The sequence below is a fragment of the Myotis yumanensis genome, unplaced genomic scaffold, assembly GCF_028538775.1.
Source record: "Myotis yumanensis isolate MYYU_CA2020_CCGP unplaced genomic scaffold, mMyoYum1.0.hap1 SCAF_6, whole genome shotgun sequence".
NCBI lineage: Eukaryota > Metazoa > Chordata > Mammalia > Chiroptera > Vespertilionidae > Myotis > Myotis yumanensis.
In genome coordinates this window covers 56,895,538-56,908,062 of record NW_027223757.1, presented here as the reverse complement: position 1 = coordinate 56,908,062, position 12,525 = coordinate 56,895,538, and the positions used below count along the sequence as shown (strand labels likewise).

Below are 12,525 nucleotides of genomic sequence, written 5' to 3'. Positions count from 1 at the left end.
AGCCCTAACCAGTTTGGCTCAGTGGATAGAGTGTCAGCCTGCGGACTAAAGGGTCCCAGGTTTGATTCCAATCAAGGGAATGTACCTTGGTTGTGGGCACATCCCCAGCAGGGGATGTGCAGGAGGCAGCTGATCGATGTTTCTAACTCTCTATCCCTATCCCTTCCTCTCTGTAAAAAAACCAATAAAATAAATTAAAAAAAACACCCAAGGATATGTTGTCTAAAAGAGACTCACTTTAAATATAAAGAGGCAGATAGATTAAAAGTAAATGAATGGAAAAAGATATATCATGGACATAATAAAGCAGACTATTATTATAGCAGAAAAACAGACTTTGAAATAAAAAGTATCACTAAAGATAAAGAAGTGTTGTAATGTACCCCGTGAATCACACAAGGACGCCTCAAGAAGTCGAATTAAATAGTCACATTTATTAAAGAAGATAAACAATCCAATCAAAAAATGGGCAAAGGATCTAAATAGACACCTTTCAAAAGAGGACATTCAGAAAGCCAAGAGACACATGAAAACATGCTCAAAGTCACTAATCATCCGAGAGATGCAAATCAAAACAACAATGAGGTACCATCTCACACCTGTCAGAATGGCCATCATCAACAATTCAACAAACGACAAGTGCTGGAGAGGATGTGGAGAAAAAGGAACACTTGTGCACTGCTGGTGGGAATGCAGACTGGTGCAGCCACTATGGAAGGCAGCATGGAGGTTCCTCAAAAAATTGGAAATGGAACTCCCATTTGACCCTGTGATCCCACTTCTAGGAATATATCCCAAGAAACCAGAAACACCAATCAGAAAGGATATATGCACCCAGATGTTCATAGCAGCACAATTCACCATAGCTAAGATCTGGAAACAGCCTAAGTGCCCATCAGTAGATGAATGGATTAGAAAACTGTGGTACATCTACACGATGGAATACTATGCTGCTGTTAAAAAGAAGGAACTCTTACCATTTGCAACAGCATGGATGGAACTGGAGAGCATTATGCTAAGTGAAACAAGCCAGTCAATGAAGGAAAAATACCACATGATCTCATTCTTTCATGGATAATTAAGACCATTACAAACTTTTGAACAATAATAAATACAGTGGCAGAGCTGCCTCAAACCGATTGTCGGACTTCAGTGGTAAGGCCAGGGAGGGTTGGGGGACAGGAGGGAGGGGAGTAAGAGATCAACCGAAGGACTTGTATGCATCCATATAACCATAACTAATGGACATAAGACACTGGGGGGTAAGGGAGGGCAGGGGCTTGTCAAGGGTGGGGGGGAAAAAAGGACACATATGTAATACCCTTTGTAATGCTTTAAGCAAAAAATAAATAAATAAATAAATAATAAATAAATAAATAATAAATAAATAAATAAATAGTCACATTTATTGCAAATCCGGGACTAAGAAGGGGCATTTCGCTCTCCCAGATCTCATAGTGCCTGCCCCAGCCCCAACACCAGATTTATATAGGCAAAGATCACAAAGGTATTGATTACATCCCAAGGTTTGGAATGAGGAACCTGATTTGCAAAAAAGCAGTTTACAGAAGCAGAAACAGTTTACTTAAGCATGTTATCTAAATTATAGTTTTGTGTCTCCGGATCACTGGGTCAACAGGGACATGTTAACTGGAGCCCTCTGACCTTGGGATAATTGTGCTGTCCTTCCCAGGTAAAGGAAAATGTGCTTTCTAAGACCAGTATGACCACAACTAATGGGATATTCACATTACAATCAATAGGGTATTTAATCGAATGGGGTGATTTATAGAATTCAGGAAATTAAAATAACTTTTCTATTATTTTAGCAAGAAAATAAGTACAGAAACCAAACAGTAGGGTTAAAGTTAAACTATAGTTTCTACCTGAGATGATTACTACCATACTTCAGAAGAATATATTTAATAATGATATAAGGTTAAATTTGTCAGGAACAAATAATGTATGTGTCTAATCATAAATATGTATGATACAGATAATAAAGCTTCAAAACATAGGAAGAAAAAATTGACAGAACTAAAAAGAGAAATAGTCAATTCCATAATCATAGCACGAGGTTTTCAAAACCCATCTTTCAACACTAGATAGAACAATTAAACAAAAAATTAGAAAGTCTGTAGGTGATTTGAACCACTTAGACCTCTGAAATGGTTAGTTTTTATGTGTTGACTTGACTGGGCCATCAGTTTTCCAAACTTTTGGTCAAACATTATTCTGGGTGCTCTGTGCGGTGTTTCTGTGAGGATGAGACTAACATCTCCATCAATAGGCTGAAGATAGCAGATTGCCCTGCCTAATGTGGTGGACCTCAGCGAATCCTCTGAGGCTTGATTAGAACAAAAAAGCTAAGAGGGAGCTCCTGCCTGACTGCCTCAGAGCTGAGGTAGCAATTTTTCCTACCTTTGAGTTTGAACTGGAACATCACCTCTTCCTGGGTCTCAAGCCGGCAACATTCAGTCTGGAACTCACACCATCTGCTCTCCTGGGTCTTAGGCCTTCAGACTGGAACTGGAAGGACACCATTGGCTCTCCTGAGTCTACAGCTTGCCCACTGCAGATATTGGAATTTACCAGCCTCCATAATCATATAAGAGCCAATGTCTTATGTTTTCTCTGTCTCTCTGTCCCTCTTTCCCTCTCTCCATTTATATTTATAAATCCCCACATCCAATGACTGCAGAATGCATACTCTTTTCAAGTGTACATGGTCCATTCAGCAAGACAGACCATATACTGCATCTTAAAACAACTCAATAAATTGAAGAGTATGTTCTCTGATCACAAGGAACTAAATTAGAAATCAATAAAAATAAGATCTAGGAAAACTCCAGTTCTTCGTAAAATAAACAAGATATTTAAAATAATCCATGGGTCAAAGAAGAAATCACAAAGGACCTTAGATAGTATTTCATACTAAATAAAAATAAAAACACAACATATCAAAATGTGCATGATTTATATACAGAAATTTATAGCTTTAAATACTTGTTAGTAAAGAGACATCTAAAGTCAATGACCTAATGTTTCCCCATTAAGAAGCTAGAAAAAAGAAAGGAAAGGAAATCCAAAATAGGTAGAAGAAAGAAAATAATAATAGAGACAAGAGCAGGAATCAATTAAAATGAATATAGAAAAACAATAGAGAGATATAGCAAAGCTAAAAGTTGTTCTTTGAAAATATCAACAAAATTGATGAACCCCTTGCTATAGTTAGTTATCAGGAAGAAAAAAAATGAAAACTGTGAACAATTTCCAAGGTTTGAGATTGTATCATACTTGCAAAGCTAACAAATTAGCCTCTATTGTTTCATGGGTGCTGGCATACTACAAAATGCATCAAGAAATATAATTTGAGCCCGGCCGGTGTGGCTCAGTAGTTGAGCATCAACCCATGAACCAGGAGGTCATGGTTCGATTCTCAGTCAGGGCACATGCCCGGGTTGTGGGCTGGATCCCCAGTAGGAGGCAGGCAGGAGGCAGCCAATAAATGATTCTCTCTCATCATTGATATTTCTATCTCTTTCCGTCTCCCTTCCTCTCTGAAATCAGTAAAAATGTATTTAAAAAGAGAAATATAATGTGAATAAAGAGATCAATAAATGATAGAAATGTGGCCCTGACCGGTTTGGCTCAGTGGATAGAGCATTGGCCTACAGACTGAAGGGTCCTGGGTTCGATTCCGGTCAAGGGCATGTACCTTGGTTGTGGGCACATCCTTAGTTGGGGGTATGCAGGAGGCGGCTGATCAATGTTTCTCTCTCATCGATGTTTCTGGCTCTCTATCCCTCTCCCTTCCTCTCTGTAAAAAATCAATAAAATATAAAAAAAATGATAGATATGTGATAAAGCAAGTATATTAAAAATGTTAATGGTGTAATCTTGGTGGATACATAGTTCACAGTAAAATTCTTCCATGTTTGTTGTATGTTTAAAATTTTAAAAATAAAAAGTTGGAGGAAATGAGACTTAAAAACATCAATGACAGCGTATGAACTTTATTTGGATCATAATTAGATATATAAACTGTAAAATAAAAATTATGATATACTAGGAGAAATTTGAATACTGACTAGTTCCTTGTTAATTGTTTTCAGGCATGTGTAGGCGATGCTGTCAGTCCCCAGGGCCCACAGTCCCTGCCCTTCCCACTTCAGTGCATGTTACCCGGAATTCAGTTGCCAGCACCTGCATATCTTTGCCCGAGGGCTTTCTCTGCTTGCTGAAATCCCCTTTGCCTACTCATGTGGCTGCCTGCAAGTGCTGAGGAATTCATGCTTGCTGCAGGAGCCTTCTGCCAACGTCTAACTTACAACCTTTCCTTTTCTGTCTCAATTCCCCCAGCCTCACCCCCTCTCAAATAGACTATTTGCACTCAAGTCTTAGTTTCAGTATCAGATTCTGGAGGAACCCAAAGTGTGACATTGGGATACTGACATTTTAGTTATGTTTGTAAAAAAGAGTTCTTAATTTTCAGAAATACACATTGAAATATTCACAGATAAAGTTATACTGTCTAGGTTTTGCTTTAAAATAATCAAGGGAGAATAGATGGATAAAAAAGTGACAGAATGATAATTGTTAAAGTTCAGTGATGGACATGGGTGTTCATTCACACATCTGTCCATGTTGTGGATGTTCAAAATTGTACTGAAAATGATCTGTAAAGGCTAATGAAGAGGAAAGATCTGTTAGGCCTGGACAGGAACTCTAGCCTGAGCTCTGTTCCTCAGGCCAAGCAGACTTGCCTGAGGAAGGCATTGGTTCAAAAGTTGACCAGGGAACCTGCACACGAATAGCCACAGTAACCTTATTTGTAATAGCCCCAGACTAGAAACAACCAGAATGTCCTTCAATAGGTGAACAGTTAAACAAGCCATGGAATATCCTTACTTTGGAATACTATCCAACAATGAAAAAGAGCTAATTATTGGTATACACAATAGCCCTTCAGTAAGGGCTCTGGAAGGACCTGAAGGGCAATATGCTATGTGTGTGTGTGTGTGTGTGTGTGTGTGTGGTGGGGAGGGGGGCATTCTTAAAAGATCATACATTATTTTATTTACATAACATCTTGAAAAGACAAAAATATAGAGACGGAGATAGATTAATGGTTGTGAGGGGTTAGGGACAGAAGGAAGTAGGTGTAACCATAAGAGGGCAGCATGACAAAAATCTTTGTGGGAATGGACCATTTTTGTATCTGGATTATAGTGGTGGTTACATGAAACTACACATTTGCACAGACCTGTACACAAAAATACACACTCATACACAAATGAATACATATAAAAGTGGTGGAATCTGAATCTGAAATAAGGTCTATGGATGTTACCAATATCAATTTGTTTTGAATTTGAGCTATTGTTACGTAAAATGTATCTAGGAGGAGAAACTAGGTGAAAGGTGTTTGCAACTTCCTGGGTATCTATAATTATTGCAAAAAAAAAAGTTTTCTAAAAAGCAAACAAATGGAAATAATTTTTTTTAAAGGCATCCCGATTCCAATGGTAGCAAGGGTAGAAGCCCTAGCAGTTGACAATGTTGACAATGCAACATTGCAAGCTCCATTCCTCTAGAAGAGGAAAGGGTAGTCTTCACTGGAAAGCCCAGCAGCCTAATATTTACAGGCCACGCAGACTGTAAACCTGATTATAAAGCCCTCTTGGAGATTGGATAAGGTGCCCAACGTTTTAACACATTCCTTTTTTTTTTTATTAAACTAGGCAATGTGGGCTCTGTTGTTTGCAGCTTTGAAAGCTGGCTGATTTTTATTTTGATAGTCTCAATTGGATATCTTCAATTTCTGAGGGATTTTGAGGAGTGATAAACAACTCTAAAACATATCTCTGCACACTGAAGCCACTAAGAAATCGATATCAGGCTAGCGCTAGACAGTAATAAATAGATATGCAATACTCCTCAAGAATGTCTTGCTATGAGCCTGATTATAGCTGCCTTGTCACCTCTAGAAGCCGAGAGAATTGAAGCCTGTGCTAGCTTGCAATTACTGATGGCCCTCACCTTCTGACTTTTTTGTTCTCCTGAAATCCCTGAAAAACAAAAACAAAAACCAAAAACAAAACAAAACGAACTCTGGTGTGGACTTCTGTGTCCAGGACATAGATTTTTCTTCTATACCTCACTAATGGTATAGAGTACTGCTCTCCCTCACACCTTCTAGGAGAGGGACGGAGAGGGCCATGTGGGTTCTTAGATGGTAGGAAGACTGCCTGGAAAACCCTCTGCTATTATGTACAGCTTCAGTAAGGGCTCTGAAAAGGAGGGTGTTGAAAAGGGCTTCACAATACCCTATATTATAAGATCAGGAATGGATAAGAGGACAAACAAATGACCAGAGAAGAAAGCACGAGAAAAAAATGAAACATCTATTTCAGGCGGGGGTGGGGGGGGGGCGGGGCGGGGGGAGAAGAAGACATATAGAAATTGTCTTAACCTAAGTGAAAGAAGAACGAGGAAGAGAACCAGGGCAGGATCTCTAAGGACCCCATAGTCAATATTTCCCCTATTACCCTTGTGACTGCTTGTTACTAAATGTATATAGGGGTTGGGATCCTTGTTGGTATTGGGACTTGTACCCAATTCACTCACGTTATAACATGAAGAAATTAATTTACAAGGTTTACAAAAGCAGAACCACACAAACAACTTGATATGAATGGAATTTTTCTTTGATCCCAAACCGAAATGGCCAGTTTTATTCTACATCTATCTTGACACTAGTTTTACATCTGTGAGTAAAATGTAACTGAATAAGCACTTTCTAAAATTTTACACAATTGCACAATGAGCCTTCCCAAAATGAATATGATAGAGAGGATCATCAGAGGTATGCACGCAATGACTTGTATAACAATTATTTCTTCTTTGTTATTGTTCCTTCTGTATCTTCTAAAATTCCAACATTACATTTTAGATTTTTGATGAAAAAAATGCAAAGCAAAGCAAAAAAAAAACAAAAACAGGGAAGTTGGGATAGCTCTGGGTGTGCCACCATTTATTATTATTATTATTATCATTGCCTACTTTTCTTTGGTGCTTTCCAGTTTAGAAGGTACTTTAATATCCTTTGTTTCCCGTTAGTACTTTGGTTTGCCATAACAACACTGAGAAAGAAGTAGGGACTCAAATTATTACCAAAAAGTTTAAAATGAAAAAGATGATACCCAAAGGGGTTAATTGTCTTGCTCAAGGTCACAGAGCAAGTAACAAGATCCCTTATCTCTCACATCAGGAAACAGATTATTAAACCTTCTGCCCGCCCTAATGCTAACAGGTTAAATGAGAGAAAAGAGAGCCTTGGGGAACTTCCTCTAATCACCCCACATTAGCTGAATGTCACAGATTGCATTCCAGTTCCTCTCAAATCCCACTGTACTTGCCATCTGTAAAATTCACCTGAGCTCTTCCTCCTGTTTTGACTTGTCTTCCTTTTAAGAGTTTCATAAATGAATGGGAGAATGATGTGTGTGCGTGTGTGCATGTGTGTGCGCGCGCTCCCTAGTTATATAGCTCAGGTATTAGAAACAGAAACCTAGACTTCAGTCTCACAAAATTTAACACAGTACAATGCTTACAAATAATCTATTTGAATGTATTAGATTAGGTAATAGTCAGCATGGAAAATACACATGTGGCCCTAAGAAGATAAGTCAAAGAAAAGAAGAATTTTAGTGGAGGTAGACCAGGTACTTTTGTGCCTATTGAGTCCAACACCATCATTTTAATCATTCTTTTGCCAAGACATTTAATTCCCTTGAGCTTCTTGTTGCACATGCTGAACTCAATCACATCCCCAGATCAACCTACAGTCAACTTGGCCTTCTTCACTCCTTACTTTGGTTAGACTAGAGACAAGATTACAAACAACAGAAAGATGAACATACATTTGCTTAAATAACAAAGGGTATTTGGGCTAACATATTCAAAGGTAAAACTGGCTTCAGATGGGGCTTGATCTTGCAGCTAAAATGATATGAGCAAGACCAAGCTTCTTTTTTATTCTGCCTCCCTCAGGGTCAGTTTCTTTCTCAGTCCAGGCATTGCTCCATTGCCTTCTGGTTTTCAGTAGTGCTATTGAGAATTCTGATGCCATTCTTGTTCCCAGTCCTTGGTATGTGACCTATTTTTCCTCATTAAAAGCCTTTGCATTCTAAAATTTCAAAATAATTTTTCTTCATTCATATCCAGCAGAAAAATGCAAATATGTGTCCCTGAATTCAGAGTGAAAGTACTAGGTGACAGGCCCACCATTGAACCAACCACTCTGGCCAGATAAATTGGAAAAACTGATGGGCTTAAACTCAGTTCTGTGCTCCCATATTGAAGCTGGAATGGAATCAATTTCTCTAGGATCACATGGATCCCAAGTGGAGATTAGTAGCTATTGAAAAGAGGGAAATAGATACTATAGAAATAATTAACACATGTTCTCTCTCTACTTTCTTTCATCTTGCCTGGTAGGTGTTAGTAGAATAAAGCAAACAATCATTTGTAATGCACAAATGAAAAATTGTGGTCTCCAAAGTCTGCAGAATTCTAATTCCATTAATTATTCTCCCCCCTCCTATTTCACTCTCTATTAAATGCTTTTCCTCATTTTACTAACTTGATCGAGTAATCTCTCTTCACATATAAACAAATAAAACTCACTCAAACCAATGCCACTTAACTAATAATACCCAACTAAAACTCAAATCTGATGAACAGGTTCTTTCTAACACCCTCTTAGTAAAACACCCGTCTGTTCCTCACAGTGTTCTTGCAAAAAGTAACAAAACCAACTTGTTCAACTAAAGGTGTATTCCTGGTGGTTTTTGGCTAAAGAGTGTTAGCATTCCTTGCTGTATCCATTTCAGTATTCACTGAAATTCATTGAAGTAGCCTTCATTTCTCTTCTGAATTACTGTGACTCAGATCTGATCCTGTCACTTCCATGCCCCCATATTCCTAGGAATAAAGTTTAAATATTTTACCCTGGCCTATGACACTGACCTTACAATCACACCTTCTATCTTCTTAATCACCACCTCCCCAACTCCAGCTGTATGCACCAGCCTGCATGCATTTCCTTGCAGCTCTTCTAAAGCATTTTTCTAAACTCTGGCATGCCCTTTGGACTTCCTCTGATGCCTAGAAATCTTCTTCATCTAGCTAATTTTTATTTGTGCTTGAAGACTTGGCTTAAGCATTTCTACCTCTGAGAAGACTTCTTGTATATCTCCAAGAGTCATCAGTTTGTGTTTATTTCTTTCATAGCATGTATTACTGTACTGTACTTACTTGTCTATTTTCTCTGTAAGGTTACTAACTTCTTAAGGTCCACAACCTTGTCTTATTTATCCTGATAACTTTCTGGCAGTGGATCATACCCAGGGTTCTTCTCCTGCAATGTTTGAAAATGAAAATGAGGAGTGGGCTAGGTTGCTCAGGGACTGAGAACTGCTTTGTGGATTTGTTAAAGATAACAACTGTTTGACAATATACTAGACAGTCCTGTATTATCCCCCTCAAAATGCCAATAGTATCTCCATTTAGAAACACCAGAGGTTCTCAGTCGGTGTTCATTTATTCAGGAAGTGAACAAATGAACATAAATAAATAAATAAATAAATAAATATAAACACGAGAGAATAAATTGGTGAATAAATGACGAGGGAGAAAAGCAGCGTGTATTTGGAAAAGAAAGTGTTCTCAAAGGGAAAGCCTCAATTGGGAAATTCATGCTCTGACAAATTAAAATTCTCTCCTGGTCATATTCACTGTCCCTTTCCGCTGGGTGTTGTAAGTGCAAGGTATAACCTGAGTTAAAAAAAATTAAAGTGAAAAGATTCAAATAAAGATATCTAGGGTGCTCTATTTTTTATTTGGCAAGCTATGGAGATGTGAAAAGGGAGACATTTCTATAAGGCTTCTCAGACTTGTGCCTATGACATTTACCTCGCCTTTTTCAAGACAAGTCCTCTTAATTCTGATTTGAACTTCATATTCAACCATTTAACCTAAAGCCTATTACTTGCAGTTTATTGTTGCTGCAAATTAAAATCCATAGGGAACAGATATGCACTATGGTTTTATTTGTCAATGCAAGTAATGTGTGAGTCACTTCCTCCCTTTGGGAAACTTAGCTGGGTAAAATTTCTCTGCGGCTCAGCTCTTCCTGGAATAACTTTGTCATTAAAAACAGAGGCACTGAATCAAAAGCTAATTGAATCAAAACGGTGGTAATTTAATCTGAAATTCTACACCCATTTAGTGCCTAAATAATTGGTACCAAGTGTCTTTTATGCAAGGATGCCAACTCTTCTGGGTCCCAGTACAGTCATTTCTAGTTTTGAAGGCAGTGTTTTAAACTTCCTCAACGTGTTCCTATACCCAATGACATAAAGAAGATTTCAGTGTAATACCAACCCATAAATATCAGCTGGTGAGCATGATCTAACCTGTACTTCAACAATTAAGAGGCACCCTTAAAATGTTTTTAAAAATTTAGAACATTTTTTGTTCACACTTTTCATGGAAATATTTTTCCAAACTTCTAATTTCACTGGAGCAAATAGCAGTAAAGTCTTTTCACAAGGATGACCATGAAAGACATCTGTTCATCTTTAATAATTATAGACCCAGCATATTCCTAACTCTCAATGTTCTATTTCTTCATTTGCTGTGTATAAGGAGGGGAGAAACCCTTCCTTTTCTTATGTTTCTTTTGAGACCTATCAAATTGGTAAACTACTCCATGCTGATCTATCAATGGGAGCTAATGGCTAGCAGAGTACTAAAATAGCCTTTAGAGCAGCGGTTCTCAACCTGTGGGTCGCCAACCTGTGGGTCTCGACCCCTTTGGGGGTCAAACGACCCTTTCACAGGGGTCGCCTAAGACCATCAAAAAACACATATATAATTACATATTGTTTTTGTGATTCATCACTATGCTTTAATTATGTTCAATTTGTAACAATGAAAATACATCCTGCATATCAGATATTTAGATGACGATTCATAACAGTAGCAAAATTACAGTTATGAAGTAGCAACGAAAATAATTTTATGGTTGGGGGTCACCACAACATGAGGAACTGTATTAAAGGGTCATGGCATTAGGAAGGTTGAGGACCACTGCTTTAGAGATTCACTAAATTCACTAGTAAATTCAATGGTGGGAATTATTTTAGGCACTCAGTAGTTCAAGAGAGAGAAATTTGGGAATAGACTGGATCTGAAGCAAGCAAAGCCTAGAGTTATTCAATTTATATTAATGAAGTAAAAGATGATTCCATACAGAGATCATCAGCTACTCAGATCTTACTTTGCAGGAAGCTGCCATCTTTACTTTTAAACAAAGCTAATTAGGTGTAGCTGAATGGATGTAAGAATTACACTAAACTTCATGTGGCATATCTATTGGGCACATTATATATGCAGGCCCTCTGATAGTTACTGCACAGAATTTTTAAAACTCAATTTGTCATCCATTATGGGGAATAAGATAGAGCAGCAATTTTCAGCATTTTTCATCTCATGGCACACATAAACTAATTACTAAAATTCTGTGGCACACCCACACAAAGTATTTTTGCCAATCTGACAAAAAAATAGGTATAATTTTGATTCATTCATACCGGACAACTATTGTTGTGTTGGCTGTTGTCATTTTTTATTTGGCAATCTAAGGGAAAGTAGGTCAGTGGCCCTGACTAAACAGCCAGATAATGCATGTTTTAAAAATTCTTGCAGCAGAAGTGGGAGTGGGTGTTTGGGGAGGCCGGTGGTGACCTCCCGCGAAGCTGCGATGCGGGCGGGAGCGCGTCAGTGACGTGAACTCGCTGGAACAGGAGAAAGATCTCAAGGCTTTGGAGAGGAGACTTACTGAATATATTCTTTGTTTGCAACCTGCCACTGACTGGACGCTGGAGAATGCTTCTTATAGTGGCATCTGTCTGTACAGCTACTGGTGCCTGGAACTGGTTAATAGATCCCGAGACACAAAAGGTGTCCTTCCTCACGTCCTTATGGAATCACCCATTTCCCACCAGTAGTTACATCACTCTAATCGGCTTGTTCTTTGCTAGAATACACAAGAGAGACGTTGCTCCATCCATGATAGCCGCTCGATGTCGAACTATGTTAGCAGAGTACAGCATGTCCTGTGATGACACAGGAAAACTGATGCTGAAACCGAGGCCTCATGTGCAGTGAGAATCTGCAGTCACTGTAGTGGGACCTAACGCAGCCTTTCTTCAGGGAAGTGGCGCAGCAGAAGCCAGCAGGATTCCCTGTGCAGTTGGATGTGGACGGTCAGAGCAACAGCCGCCAAGACGTGAGCAATATTTACGCAGATAGCTTGGCGGTGGCGACTCACATTAACAGCGCTGGTACCGCGGGCTATTTGCGTATCAGTATTAGTGTCACTTTAGGACTTCAGATCCTGCAGAGATGGTTGCAGATGAAGTATGTGTGTATGTTAGTAAGTTAAGCACAGGCACA

General features: G+C 38.7%; 1 pseudogene; it reads left to right on the top strand.

Annotated features, from left to right (window-relative positions):
- Positions 1–11,401: 11,401 nt before the first annotated feature.
- On the top strand, positions 11,402–12,237 carry LOC139012857 (nuclear envelope phosphatase-regulatory subunit 1-like; annotated as a pseudogene).
- The last annotated feature ends 288 nt before the right edge of the window (positions 12,238–12,525 follow it).